Source organism: Halichoerus grypus, chromosome 5, assembly GCF_964656455.1.
Source record: "Halichoerus grypus chromosome 5, mHalGry1.hap1.1, whole genome shotgun sequence".
NCBI classification, from domain to species: domain Eukaryota; kingdom Metazoa; phylum Chordata; class Mammalia; order Carnivora; family Phocidae; genus Halichoerus; species Halichoerus grypus.
The window spans coordinates 69,057,153-69,073,180 of NC_135716.1; positions in this window are offsets into that span (position 1 = coordinate 69,057,153).

Sequence of the window (16,028 nt, forward strand, 5' to 3'; positions counted from 1 at the left end):
TTTCTGGACACCACACTGCTATTAACTGGAGCACTGTGCTTCTAAACATTGGATGCCAAAGTTGTGATAGCCTTTAAAAACTTGTATTTCATTAGCTTTCCCTTTATTAAGCTCTTAACCAACTATAAAAGTTAAGTCTATCACACATGCTATTGCTAAACTTCATCATTCATATCCTATAATTTTGTAATTATGGGTGGGGAAGGGTAGACAACAAAAGGACCTGGGGGCTCACCTTTTTTCTCTTGAAGCCATCTTGCCATCTGTTTAATATTTTCTTTTTTTTCCTCCTTTTGTACTGCAGATATTGTCATTTAGGATTTTAACTGTCCTTCTGCATGCCACTCACAGATTTGATAAGCCTGCCGCCAACAGCCAGATTCAAGTCATGATAAAGCATTTCTCAGGCTGAGACAAGGAAGGAATATGGGCGTTCAAGCAGTCAGCATTCCATCTAACAATATGATGCACCAGTCAAACCCCTGCCACAACCCAAATACACCATATACATTCATTCATAACCCAACAAACAAAGAAAGGAGATTAGCGTGACATGACATTCTTAGTAAATTGGTGCTGAATCCCGTTGTTCCCTGCTCCTGACTTTGAGAACTCAAAAACTCCCTTTTCGAAGCTGTGATCTAAAAATGTGTTCTAAGTCTTGCCTCATCTATATATAGGTTCACCAGTTTAAGGAACATAGTTTCGATTTCTCTCTTTCAAAAATTTCAACTTTACCATTTGACCCCTAGATCATGCTCCAGGAAGCACCAGAGGTTTCTGACCATGCTGCTACCATTGAATATACAAGTCTTATATATAATATGTACATATGTATAATATGTGTGTGTATATATATACATAAAGTTTTTATATAAAGTTCTTCCTAAAATATAATCCATTTGGGCCAAAGACTTAAAAACTTATAAACCATAATAAGCTCGCTTTTACAATCATTAATCTAATGTTGGGTCCTTTCTATGGTAATCAGTCCTACCATTTCCAATAATATTCTCTTCCCCGAAAAAAAAAATTAGGTAGAAAACAGGAATTGAGCACATCTCCATTTTTTGCTGTTCATGTATTGTTGTGGGGTTTTTTTTTATTGTTCATACCTTTTATTTGAGGATATATAGAAGTTTCCAGAAGTTAAAGCAGAAGGTGATAGAAGGGGAATCCATATAAGAAATAAATGATTTTACACCTTTTTCTAGGATACTTTGAAAATTGAATTTCTAAATTCATAGGTGCCTAATCCAACGAGTATGCTCAGAAATGTCTTTATGGCTCAGATGGCATTCTCTATTACACCCAAGGTTTTTATAATTATTAAGTATTGCCTTTGTTGATCCGAACTATTTCCACAGTAGTGATACTATTGTTGCTTCTTCCAACTTCCTAGAAATGCACCAAAACAAATGAAAAAATCTGTTGGTTGCTCTGTTTTCATTGAATGAGGCTTCAGGCTGAGGTCTGGATATTTCAAGCCCTCATTCATGATTAGATCTTTCCCCTAAGCCAGTTTCGTGGTTTGCCTTGGGGACACATGATTCACTTCCTCTCTCAGACTAGAAGGTCCAACATGGACATACAATACTCCTTGTGTTTATTTCTTCTAATCACCACCAGGAAGCTCCCCGTCCTGTAAAGGGGACATTCTTAAAAGAAGGAGGTCTTAGTTCAGTCACCCTTTTTCCAGGGTTTCTGCTGTCCTGATGATCAATCTGGTCAACTCAAATAAGGGTTGAGGCTATACTGAATTAGATATGTCCCCAAAATAAGACCCGAAGGGTGCTTTTAACTCAAAACTTTTATAAAGAGTCCACAATCATGTTGATGTTAAGAACTGAGTTCAGACCATGCCATGAAGTACATAGAGCGTACAATTGACAACGCAAACATTTATCTACATGTGTGTGTGTGCAGACAGACAGAGCAAACCACAAATAAAGTTACATGAAACTGCTGGTGACACTTGGTCAGCTGTGATCCTGAGAGCACCTGGGGTTGGATGATGCTTCTCCTCAGCTGTCCTGCTTCTTCTCCATTTGATTCTGCACCAGCACTGATTATTTTATCTGCTGAGGTTGGGAACCTTCAAGGACAGTCTTTCTGACATATTCCACCACACCATGTGATTTCCTGGAGCCATAGACAAATCGGGACACTACTGGGAGTGTGCACCCTCGCTAACAGGAAAGCGTTCACAGTATGCCTTTTAGGGTATGGTGGACAAAGTTCAGACACATCTCAAGTTTCCCAGCAAAGTCTCCTTCATTCTTCAGAGCCCTTTATCAGAGGTTTTTTTCCTGCTTCCCATTGTCAATTGGGGTCCCCTTTCCCCTCTTCTGTGGCAGTTAGAATTAATTTAATCCTTATTAAATGGGGGTTAATCTTGGACCATCAGGTTCATAGATTTCCATGGGGATATTTATCTCTTTACTTACTTTATATAGAGCAATACTATTCCCTCTTTAAAAAAAAAAAGATGTATTTCACATACAGAATTTACCTAATAAAAATATGAAGTATCATGCATATTTTTTCAATATAACAGCATGTTGCAAGAAAACGAGGATTTGAGAACTGATGTGGATGCTGATGGTGGCCTTCATGCATAAATAACCAAGCAGAGCATTGCTGAAACTCATCATGAGAAGCAAAAGAAGCAAATATTTTTTAATTGTACAATATTAGCAATAGGTCTGAGAAACTCGTCGAGGGAGAAGCACCTTATACTTAAGTCAGAAGCCCTTCCATGACCCAGGACAGGAATTCAAGCTACTCATCGAACCTTTCTGTGCCTCAGTTTCCCCATCCATAAGTAGGTATTTATAATACCTACTTGACAGGTTTCTTATGAAAAGTCATCCTAGCCAGCTACGTCACGTGCCATGTAAGGGAAAGGTAACATAATCTGCCAATATCCAGCTGTGGGCACTTGTGTGCCTTGTTAGAAGGGACAGGTCAGTAACCGAAAAGCCTGGAGACAGGTGAGGTGGCAGGAGGTGACAGTGAGAAGGACAGGCAGCACAGCCTGGCCCCCACAGGACTGGACCCCAGGCAGTGAGCTAAGGACCCCTCTTCATCTGGTCCAAATGTGCCTGTAGCTGTAGGTTTAGATCTAGTTTTGAGATGTGGATGATACAGTAGATCTTTGTACTAATCAGATTTCAAGAGCCACCTTTCCTTATTTCAGAAAACCAACTGCATGCCAACCCTAATGTTTTCACATCGGTGGATGGATTTATTTTAAGTCTCTTTTATTCAAAATTGAGATTATGGTTTCTGGTATGTCCTGGTGAGTGTGATAGGTCTTTCCCTTGTTCCTTTCTGTTTGAGGACTTCAAATTAGTTCAAATCTCAAGATCATGAGCATATACAAAGTGAAGTTGAGAACTGATATTACCTGAAGAGCTGAGGAGAGAAAAAAATTAACTCATTCAGCTTAGGAAATTCAAATGAAAAAATGTTATTAATTTGGGTCTTTTGGTAAACTATTTCAGCTTAATTTACTTGGGTCAATAACCCCATTGTCCTCCTTTTAATAAAAGTATGTTCATTCAAAAATATCTAAGAGAAGTGAAAGATGGACTCACTTCTATGGAAGTATCGCTAGATGAGAATGAGCAGAAAGGAACAATCCCTCTGGGCATTAAAGAAGGTATCAGCTTCCCCCTTTCCAACACTAATTGTCGTTTTATTCTCGAAAGTTAGAACTGAGAAACCAAGTGTGAGAGCCCTGCTTCCCTCGGCTTCAACAGCTCCCATGAAGGCCAGACCCTCCACAAAGGACCAGCCAGAAAGAGGAAAGGAAACATATCTCTGAGCAGGATAGACTTCATACACTTGCCTCCATATAGTTTCTGATGGCAAGAGACAGGCAAGATTTTTCCCTCCCCTGATTTCCTGGTGATGGTTCTCAATCAGCCAGTGATTGAGACTCTAGTGAGGGCTACTTGCTTATGGTGGGCTGCATCCCAGCTGTCGTGTGAGTTACAGAAAGTTTCATGAGGGGTTAGGATCCAGAGGTGAGACTGGGCATGTGAGAAACCACACTGTATGAGAGAGTCTTGAGGAAAATAGCAAGATCTAACCCAAAGAAAAGGTTAAAGTAAGATGGTGGCCTGCAGTCAGGAGTCTTCCAGAAGCTCAGCTGAGAACAGAGACTTCCTACAACCGTCACAGGGGGACTGGGCTCTCTCTGGGGCTAGCAGGACTGAACAACCACCCATCCTATACTGTGGAGGGAAGAAAGCATCAAACATATCAAACGTATCCAAAATTATCCAGTGGGGTGTGGAATGAGATGAGCCAAGCCTCATCCATTCCTGATATTCTGCACAAAGGTAACTAATTAAAATAAGTGAATAAATGTATAAATAAATGTATAAATAAAATAAGTGAATAAAATAAAATAAGTGAATAAATAAATATTTATAAGGTATTCTTGGTAACTTGGGCTTCATAAAAGAGTTTTGTGGGATTGGGTAGTGCTCTTCTAATACTTTTTGTTATGTACAGTCAACCATTGAACAAAATGGTTTGAGCTGCTTGGGTTCACTTATATGTGGATTTTTTTTTTCAGTAAATATACTACAGTGATTTCTCTTCCTTGTGTATTTCTCTTCCTTATGTATTTTCTTAATATTCTTTTGCTAGCTTACTTTATTATAAGAATACAGCATATAAGACATACACAAAATATGTATTAATTGACTGTTTATGAGTAAGGCTTCCAGCCAGCTGTAGGCTATTAGTAGTTAGGTTTTTGGAGAGTTGAAAGTTATATGCAGACTTTCAACCCCACAAAGGGGGTGGGCAGGAGATGCCTGCAACCCCCATGTTGCTCAAGGGTCAACTATATCTTCGAGAGAGAGAGAGAGCTGCTGGCCTATAGGTCTATGCGTATAAATATGTGTGTGTGTGTGTGTGTCTCAAATACTGGCTAGTTGACCAGTATTCAACATATAGATAAATATAGGAATAAAATATAGAAATATGTATATATATATATATGTCATTTCTTAATGCTGTGATTTCACTTAAGTGAGTTTATATATAACTGAGGTTAGAAGGTAAGGCTCCCCTTGTCTCAATGCTCATCTGTGCTCCTTTGGACAAGGTTATTGGACTGAAGCAAAGAAGGAAATGAAGGAAAAGGGGTTGCTGATAATATGGAGGACCTACTATGTTGCAGGCATTTTACATTATTGTACTTTATATACATGATGAGACAACTGTTATTTTTTTAAGATTTATTTATTTATTTAACTATTTGAGAGAGAGAGAGAGAGCACAAGCAGGGGGAGAGGCAGAGGGTGAAGCAAACTCCCCACTGAGCAGGGAGTCCAACGGAGGGTTCCATCCCAGGACCCTGAGATCATGACCTGAGCTGAAGGCAGACGCTTAACGCACTGAGCCACCCAGGCGCCCCAAGACAACTATTATTATTCCTCATTTTACCTTTGAGAAAACAGGAGCTGAGATGAGCTCAAATAGGTGAAAGAATGAAAGAAGTAAAGGCCAAGCTGGGTGTTAAACCCAGTTTCTTCTGATCGCAAATGCCAGTTCCCTTGGTGACAAGGAGAGAGGCGCCTGAGTCACCGGACGTCCCACCGCTCTCATGACTCACTGCTCACACATTTTGACACAACAGGCAGACTTTTCAAGATATGTTAATTCAAAGAAAAAAATTAAGGTGCATATTCTTAAATATGCTTTGGGTTCTTAGGTTAGTTACAAACATTGCCTTTGCCTATACGGAGGAGGAATTTGATTTGACCAACCAAAAATATCACTTCTTAAAAGGACAGAGGAAATACTTGGCTCCAGGTCCATATCACTAAGCAGCCGGCTTGTTATGGTCCTCATGATTATCAGACAAGAGGGCTCTCATTTACAACAAGACCATGAGTATGGGTAAAATTGGGGATTTGAGGGTAATTAACCAGAAGAAATAATCAGTAGTATCTGTAGAGAATAAAGCACACTGGGGAACAGCAAAGATTCCAGTTTGTTGTAGCAGCAAGGAACCTTTGCCCAAGGATATAATTATTATTTCACTGGGCTACAGGAAGAGGAACTCACAGACTTTTACCCAGTTAATCCAACTGGGCTTATTCTTCTCTATTCTTGGTCCCTATAAATGTGCCCCTTTAAACTGATTTAATGTTGACAGCTTGTGGACCATGGTGGAGACACATCTCAACATGTTTTTCTGCAAGAACTCTGCTGAGGGCCAGTTCAGATTCTGGAACATTGACTTAGCATCCACAGTAGGGAAACACAGAAAATGGGAGGAAAAAAAATGGTCCCACCCTTCTGGCCAATCAGGAAGGGATTCAGGGCCATTTTCAACCCCGAGGGTATGCCCACGTGTCTGCAGCAGCTCAATTGAGAAGCATGCAGAGGAAGAGCAAGTCAATGGAGATGATGAAGAACAAAGAAAATGCTAAACATTTCTCCCTGCTGATCAACAGAATCAATATGGAAGGAGACACCTGTCGCCCATGGGAAGAGCATCCTGCCTGCCTCCCATCCCCTTCTGCCTCCCCAGCTTCCTTCATCGCGCTGTGAGGCTATGCCTCCTTCTTCCTGATCACAGCTGTAAATGTGCCCGCAGTTTCAGCATCCTTAATGCAGCTGCACCCCTTCTCTCCTGCACAGGCCCCGGGGTCCTCAGTCCCTGTCGGCTTCCAGCCTTCAGCTTTCAGGTGCCCCCCCCCCCCGCTGCTAGCGGCGCCCACACACATGCTGGGTGTTCTGGAGTGGGTACCATGGCAAACGCCTTCACCCGGCTCCTGCACTTAACCAAACCACCTTTAAGCTGGAAGAATGTGTCATCCACTGATAATATGCTAAATGACAACTCATTTTCATTCTGCAGAAGGGAACTGCTTCATATTTCATTCTTATCACCTGCTCATTTTCGGGCAGCTCTCACAGGGCAGGAAGGGCTCCCCGGGGAATTGCTTGAAAGGTTAGCGCCTCCGAGGAGCTTGGATTCTGTGGCGGCGCCTCCCGGCGCCCGGAGCTCCCCTCGTTGATGTCTCAATGCTGCCCCCTGCTGGAAGCCGGCGTCCCGGCAGCGCCCGGGGAACTGAGGCCCGCGCTTCTCCCGCGCGGGTTCATTGCGGCCCACAGCGGTGCGGGAGAGGAGACGGCGCTGGGGCCTGCGTGGTTGTACAAAAGCGGCACAACCGAAATTCACCGCCTCTGAGGGCATCCGGACCTCACTGGATGGATGCTCGGATGCTCGGATGCTCAGCGGCTCTGTCCGCAGCGTGGCCGCTTCTACCAGTGGTCAGGCTGTCGGTGCACAGAATGAAGAGAAGCCATGGTCGCCGAGGCCTTTCCTCCCTGAAAAAGATTGGTGAGTGGGACCAAGACGTGTGCGAAGGGGAGAGGCTTCCTACCGGGAAAGAGCGAGACAATACCTGGTAGTAGAGAGGCCACGCCTGGGGCACATACAGGATCTCCAGATTCAGGATCCAGGGTTCAACTACACTTTGCCCCCCAGCTGGGACTCCTGTGGAGCGCTCCCTCCTAGCCTGCGGCCCACCTGCCTTCTCAGGCTATGTTTGTGGCATGGTCTCCTCACAGCCAACCCCCCCCCCCCCCAGCCCCTTCTCCCCTACATCCCATCTGAACTGCTTCTGACTGGTCCTCCCTACCTGCAACCTTCCCCTGCCGGAGTCCAGCCCGCACTCAGCGCCAAAGAAATCCACATCAAATCAGTCAGCTAAGATACAGTCCTTCATACAGTGCCTGGCAGGGGGGTGAGCACTCAAGAAATTGTAGCTAGAAATGGAGTGAAAGCTCATCAGCCACTCCCTGTCCTATGTGAACACTTTAAGGGGCTCCCCATCCCTTGGATAAAATTAGTGGGCCTCTGCTTACCTCTCAACTTCCTTCTCAAACATCTTCACAGACCTTTCCAAGCCAACAGGGGTTTGGAACTGCCCGGGGTTCTCCCATGCCTAAGGGTGACTGATCTCTGGCATGGGTAATGCCAGCCCCTTAACCTCACAGACCCTCTCCTGCCTCCTGCTTATTAATCTGTTAAGATTCAAGCCTTCCAGGGGCACCTGGGTGGCTCAGTCATTAAGCGTCTGCCTTCGGCTCAGGTCATGATCCCAGGGTCCTGGGATCGAGCCCCGCATCGGGCTCCCTGCTCTGCGGGAAGCCTGCTTCTCCCTCTCCTACTCCCTTTGCTTGTGTTCCTGCTCTCGCTATCTCTCTCTCTGTCAAATAAATAAATAAAATCTTTAAAAAAAAAAAAAAAGATTCAAGCCTTCCTGGAGGCTTCATGTCCTTCGGGAGTTTAATTGTCTGCTTAGGTGTCTGTCTGCTCTCTGTGTCTGAGCTTCTTGAATTCCAGGACTGTCTGATTGAACGTTCTATCCCCTAGAGCTAGCACAGTTCCTGGTTAGCATCTCTGGGACTCACCGCATGTTCATTGCATGAGTGAATGAAGGCAGGAAAGAACGCACAAACAAGAAGGGGTCCCCGAAGCACCTGCCAGCCCCACCCATCTCCTTGCACCCACCCACTGGAGAGTCTTGTGACTGGATCTGCTCCTGTGGGGGCTGGGAAAGCAAATTGCCACCTGGGAGGCTTTGGCCAGTCAAGTTCACCTGGAACATCAATCTCTTTGTATGATGATAATGGCAAACCTAGCTACCTTTGAAAAGGGAAGTTAGTTTTGGAAGAGGAGAGAATAATTCTGGAGACTTAGGAACTTGGCAGAGGACAGATCTGGCAGGAGTAGGACACTTGAGACCCAGGAGAGCTATATTAGGACACTAGGTACATGGGGACAGATGACACTACAGGAGCTTAATAGAGAGGATTAGAGGAAGGGAATGTCATCTATGCCAAGTCCTTCTAATAGTCCTTCTACACCTCATGACAACCATGAAAGATTATTAACCTCCATTTTCTCAATGGGAAATTAAGGCTCAGACAGTTTGGGTTCCATACCTGGGGTCACATAGCAACTAAGAGAGAGCCCTAAGATTCCAACTCAGGCTTCATCATGTCCAAGCCCACATTTTCCCATTACATTCATGTTGCTCTTCTTAGAGAAGAAAGGCAAAAGCACCTAGGCCACGCAAGTACAGACCTCCCATTTCTGAATAAAGCAGTCTAGCCCCTCTTAAAGCTCACTCTCCTTTCCGTCTTAATGGAGAGTGCTGGATTTCTCCATCTCCAAAACGTGCCCCATGGAATACTAAGGGTCCCCTATCATTCAGACCCCTTCCCAGCTCCCAGCTCTGGACAAGCCCTAGGTAGAATGAGGACCGGTCATTGAAGAGTTTCATTTCCTATCTTCTGTAGAAGACATCCACGTTCATACGTTCCATTTTACTTGGAGACGTGTGACGCTGCCTCATATTTATTTATTTATTTATTTGAGAGAGAGAGAGAGAGAGAGCGCCCACAAGCAGGGAGAGGGGAGAGGGATAAGCAGAACCCTGCTGAGTAGGGAGCCCAGCGCAGGGCTCAATCCCAGGACCCTGAGATCATGACCTGAGCCGAAGTCAGATGCTCAACTAGCTGAGCCACCCAGGCGCCCCGTGACACTGCCTCATTTATCACACTTTGTCCTGATGTGTCGCACTTCATTAGGCATCAGTAGGATTAAATAGTAGTGACTAAGGAGATCTAATCGACTATTAAAGTCTCCAGAAAAGAAATCTGAACTCACAAATCCCTGCACTTTGGTCCAGAAAAACCCAGACCTGTGTCTCAACTTATCTCACAAAATCCTGGTGTTGCAGTGAGCCTGTGAACCAGGTGTTTAGAGCTAAGATTTGGAATGTGCAATTTCAGTGGGTAAGTCACATCTCAAGTCTCCCTTGACACCAAGATCCACCTAATTCCACATGCACCCTATATGGCCCTCCAGCGATACTTGGAGCTTGACAACAGTTAGACACAGTCTAGGAGCAGAGGTCCTCAAACTTTGGTGTATATCACAATCCCTTAGAGGGTTATTAAGATACAGACTTGTGGGTCCATGATCCCCAGTTTCAGATTCAGTAGGCCCGGAGAAATACAAGAATTTTGATTTCTAACTGATTGCCAAGCAATGCAGCTGCTGTTGGTCTGGGGTTCATACTTTGAGAACTACTGCTCCAGAGAGTCAGCTAGCAGCGCCCAGGGGAGTAAGGGCAGTCTGGAGCTCTCTCTGAGTATCCTCAGGGGCTTCATCTTGTAATTGATGATGGTCAACACAGCATCTCCATCTCTACTAGACTTACTTTTCTTTTGCAGAATGCATTTTTAGCATGCCTTCCTTTAGCTTCTGCTCACCAATTCTGCACTTACAGAAAATTCCAGAGGCCTCCAGATGGGTGAGGACCCATTTGGTGTAAGTGACAGAAAGCTTGGCTTTGATTGACTTAAGAAAAATAAAAATAAATGTATTGGCTCCAAAAGTGAGAAGTCCAGACCTGGCTTGATCAGGGCTCAAATAAGCCACTCAAACCATGTTTTCTTTCTTAACCTCTCCTTTCTCTTGCCCTCACTCCTCTCTCCCTTGCTCCTTCACATATTCTCCATTATCAAAAATCCTCTTCATGTGGGTCTAAAGATGCCTACTGAAGCTATAGCCCTGGCAAATTCTTACATTAGAATCTCTCCCAGGATTCCCAGCATAAATCTCATTGTTTTTGATTGCTTCTCGTTGACACGAATTGAATCAAGTGCTCACCCCGAGCCAATTACTGTTTTATGGACAGGAAAAAGCAATTCGCATTAGGTCTAAATCACATGCTCCACTCTTGATCCCTAGACAAATCACAGGGCTTCAGAAGGGGACAGGGACATGGACAATGTATCTGTTTGCTGACTGTGTAGCTGGATTTGCATATGTTCACTTGCTAATGACAGGTAACTGGACATCTCCACCTGAACATCTCATAAACACCTCAAATGCACAATGTCTAACACTACGGTCTACTGAACTCATTACCTCTACCTTTCTTTCCTCCCATCCCCATGCCCCCCCAAACCCAACCACCTCAACCAAAACCACAAAGCTTCTATATACCTTACCCTTCTTGTTAGCACCATGAAGCACCTGGTCACCCAATTTAGAATTCTAGAGCCATCATTGTCTCCTCTCTCCCTTGGATTCCATAGCCAACCAAGAGACCTTATTATGTCCACCTCTTATGTATCATAAATGTGCCCTTGAACCATCCCCATGACCTGTGCCTTAATCCCAACCTTCGTCGCTAAGACTCCCTCCATTACAATGACCTCTTAAAACTAACCTCACAAATTCCAATCTTGCCCCTTCCCAATCCACCCAACATGTTTTGGCAGAGTAACTTCCTCTGGCCGACACACAGCTACCACTACGTTATTCCTCAGCCTGAAGCCCTTCAGACGTTGTTTCATTCACAGGATGACATCAAGTCTTCTTAGCGTGGTTGAAAAGGTCCTCCATGACCAGGCCCCTGGCTGACTCTCTGGGTCCTGCTGCTCCCGCCTTACTGTCTCCAGCCAGTCATAAAGAACCACTTGCAACTTCAGGAAACATGTTATTCTATATGGTCATGCCTTTGTATACGCCTTGTCTTCTTCTTGTATTTCTATGCCCTTCTGTCCGCTTGGCCTTCTCCTCTTGAAGCCCCAACTCAGCACACGTGTCTTCTGAGATCTCCCTGGCCTGGGCTCCTCTACCCTCCTGTACAAGCTAATGATTCTTTCCTCTGTGCCAACCTCCATATCTTTTCACACCTGTCTCTTATGGCCATGTATTCAACCTCACTGAAATGATTTGGTTTCCTGTCTACCTTCCCTCTGGGCTTAGGGCTCCTGAGAGCAATATCTCTTGGTGTCCCCAGAACCAAGCCCAGATGCTGTGCTTGGTTCACGCTCCAGACATTCATAAACACACTTAACTTCTGGGCTAGTAGAACTCCCCCACAGTGCAATAGAACTACACTAGTTCTTGTTAGACTCCAATGTGGGCAGTCATTCCTCTAATTCAGAATGTCACTGCTTTTCATTAAAAGACAGATGTCACCCGGGCCTTTGCAGAAAGGAAGGCCCATCCTGCGTGAGGCCCACCCCACAAAAGCTTCATCTCACGCCTGGCTAAACAACAGCCGCAGGATCATGCATCACCCCTGTTAGGTGAAACCAAACGCCCTGCATCACCTTGCGTTAATGACACTCTGTGCGCGTTCTAACCACCCGCTCCGGTATCGTCTTACTTGTGCGAGTCAGGCATTGTGTTCCCGCGGGGACACTGGAGCCCCCTCACCACTCAGCAGCTAACCGAGCCCCACAGCCTGTGCTCAGGGCATCTGGGGCTTTGTGCCGGCTGAGCAGCCTCTAGCCCCAGGACTGCCTGGAATCAGTCACGGACGCCCCATCACTCAGTAATCCCAGGGGACAAGTTGTTCCCCTGATAAAGACTGACAAGTAGGCCTGCACCTTGCAGCACAGAAGGGCAAGTGCTCTAAGATGCTGATGTCTCTGATGGAAGGAAGGACACCGACAGGGGTTCTCACTTCTCTTTTGTGAAACCTGGGGCAACTGCTCCCTGGGGGCAGGTATCTGCCAGCACCAAAACCCCGCCCCCTGTAGCCAGCCTCGGCCCTCCCCCTGTGCCCCAGGCCTGTGCTTCTCCAGCTTCTGGAACTTTCCAACACACCTTCCCAGGCCTGGCCCCGAGGAGAACAGTCCTGAGTCTCTCGCTGCAGCCTCCGTCTCCCACCGCCCCCAACTCCAGTGTCAAGTTCCATCGCCACCAGCAGCCCCTCCCAGCCAAGTTCCTACCTCCCTGCCGAAGGACCCCAGGCAAGAAGACAGGACCTACCAAAACAAAGCACAAAATAAATCTCCACATAACTGAAAAGTCAAAGAATGACCTCGTCCTAAAAGATGAATGCATTTTGACAGCTCGAGCCTCACTTTTTCTCGGTGCAGGTGCTCCTGGCATTCCGTGGGCAGTACGACTCTTTCTGGTATGAGTGTGCGGACACAGCCGTCACTCGGGGCTCGTGAGCTCCGCCGGAGGTGTGCGAGCCACAGACACCCCCACGCAATCTCTGCGGCCACCAAATTACCCCTTCTCACACTCAACTGCCCCCTGGAATTTTAGAGGGAAGAGCCCCTCGCTAAGAGGCACCTTCAGGAAATCCCCTACCGATGAAGCTCACGCAGTTTCCAAAAACACCAGGCCTTAGTCACTCACATTTTTCCAGGCTGAGGACAGGTGTGGTCCACCACGAGAAATCTCTCCTTGGTTCTCTTACCTGTTCGTTCCTTTGACTGGGGTCTTTATTTAAAAAGAAAAAAAGAAATGACATGGCGCCTGGGTGGCTCAGTTGGTTAAGCGTTTGACTTGGGCTCAGGGCATGGTCTCAGGGTCCTGGGATGGAGCCCCGTGTTGGGGTTCCTTGCTCTCCCTGCTCAGCGGGGCATCTGCTTTTCCCTCTCCCTCCACCACTCCCACCCCTGCATGTGCTCTCTCTCTCTCAAATAAATAAAATAAAATCTTAAAAAAAAGCGCACCTGATAATTTATTGAATGCTACACCTGAAACTAATGATGTACTATCAGTTGGCTAATTGAATTTAAATAAATAGAAAGAAAGAAAGAAAGAAAGAAAGAAAGAAAGAAAGAAAGAAAGAAAGAAAGAAAGAAAGAAAGAAAAAAAAATGTCTGGATTTTAAAAGGTAAAACCCTCTTAAATCTTGTTCTGCACATTGTAACGGTTAAGGAAACAATCTGTGCAGGCCCGGAGAAAAGGAAGTTCTTTGCATGAAGCGAATGCCCTCTGCTACCCCATATTTCTTCTCTGCCAGTAACAGAGGCTTGGTGTTCACACTCCACTAAGCCATAACCAAGAACCCCTTTACCTCATCCCCTTGTTATCTTCCTGTCCCAGCCAAAGCTCCTTCCTTCTGTTCCTTTCAGAAGTCACACTGGTCATCTATGTAGTCAGACAGGCTCAACCACACTGTGCTCCCAGCCCAATATTGCCCTTCGACTCCAAGTGGCTGGGACATCTGCACAACGCTTCTGGAAACCTCTCTCGGTGTTTGCCAATGTTCACCCGCATCACCACTGCCCTAACGCATGCCCACGTCACCTGCCGCCTGGACTGTTGCGGCTGCCCCATAGCTGGTGTTGCTCTTAGCCATCTCTTCCCCATCCTGAATCCTTCTCCCCTCTGCTACCACACAGAACTTCCTAAAAGGCAAACATGCTCAGGTCCAAAATCCCTGTATACACACTATTGTTACGGGAATATCCAGCCCAGGGCCAGAGATGGGAAGAGCCATGCCACCCCCCCGCTGCCCCCGCCCAGAGGACAATGCTGGGCCATTAGAGGGGGCATAGGGTGGTAAGTAGCCATTGTCGGGGGCCCTGGCCCAGGGTTGGGGGGCACAGGACCCCGGCATAGGCCTATCTCTGAGTGTGCAGGGGGACACACCCAGAGCTAATCTGGAAGTAGAAAAGGACCCAGGACGCTCAGGTCTAAAACGGGACCTGAAGTAAAAGTCCTTCTGACTGTATGAATAGTGAAATTATGATGACTTGACGTATGTGGAATTTTAGAAACAGTGTAGTCCTCTTCCCTGGCATTGATTTTGCAGAGTAAGGAAGCGCCCCAGGGTAAGCGCTAAGAGCCCCACGGCAACTACCTTCCAGCCTTTTGAGAGAATTCCAGTGTTCCTTCCATCAGCAGCTGAAAGGCATGGGGGACCCTGCAGCCTGCACATGTTCAGATACTTGACCCGGAACCTCCTAATGCTCTTCAAAAAATGTTCTCTACCTCTGTCTTCTGTCACCCAATCAGGCAGTTATTTGAATATATGTAACTGTCTTTTAACGAAATTATATGTACAAATAGAATGAAACAAAGCAAAACAAATGCTAAACTAATTATATTTTAGAAACATATTTCCTCGCCCAAGATGCCAAGTTATAATTCACTCTGTTGGCTTCAAATCTATTTGGCTTAAGAGCTCTTTTGATTGATGACAGATATGTGAACTAATTCATTATGTATTCATTCATTCATTCTGTTACTCTTTATTAACTGTCTGTAGAATGCTTGGCATGACTTGGGCCAATCTGATGTGCACAAAGGCTCCATATTATTCATGATATGGTACAGAATATGCTGATCTACTGTGGAACATATATGTCTTTTTTATATAGACATATATATGTCTTTTTTATATAGACATATATATATGTCTTTTTTATGTAGACTTTTTTTAAAGACATATATGTATATATATATATGTCTTTTTTAACTCTTTAAACCAATTGATCAATCAGAATAATAAAAAAGCATGCATTTAGATTCAAATCCAAAGGATATATTAACATTGTCTTAGAGAGGTGTGGTACTTTTAAAATATGTCTGCAAATTGTCTGATACTCCTATCATTGACAACTCCCCTTGAACCCAGCCCAACCTTAGTGCCTGGCCGGCCAACAGAGTTTGACAGATATGGTACCATGGGACTTCTAAGTCTGTGTCATCAAAGCCAAGATGTTTTCACTGGGGTTCTCTGCAGTGTTCACGCTGAAGCCCTACGTCTCTGTGTGGTAAGTTCTATCACCTGGAGGCTGCCATTCTGTGAAGAAAGCCAAGCCAGCCTGCATGGCAAGACCAGAGACGAGGCTCTGAGACTGGATATAGAGAAATAAAGATATCAGTATAGGCCCCGGCTCATCAGGCTTCCACCGTCCCAGCTCCAGCTACTGTCTGATGACAGCCATTTGGTCGACCCCGAGGCAGTCAGCCCAGAGCCTTCCTGAACTTCTGCCCCTTGGAAACAGTGATGATAGTTGTTAAACACCATCACATCTGGGAACAGCTTGTTACCCGGCCACACATAACCCATACAGGAGGAAAGGGAAGGTTTTCCACATGAATCCCCACTGCTGTCCTTAGGGATGATTCAAAAAGTATTTTCTACTAACTGCAACAAAACAGACCCCTTTCTCTTCCTCTATTTGAACAGTTATTTCTCTAAATAGTT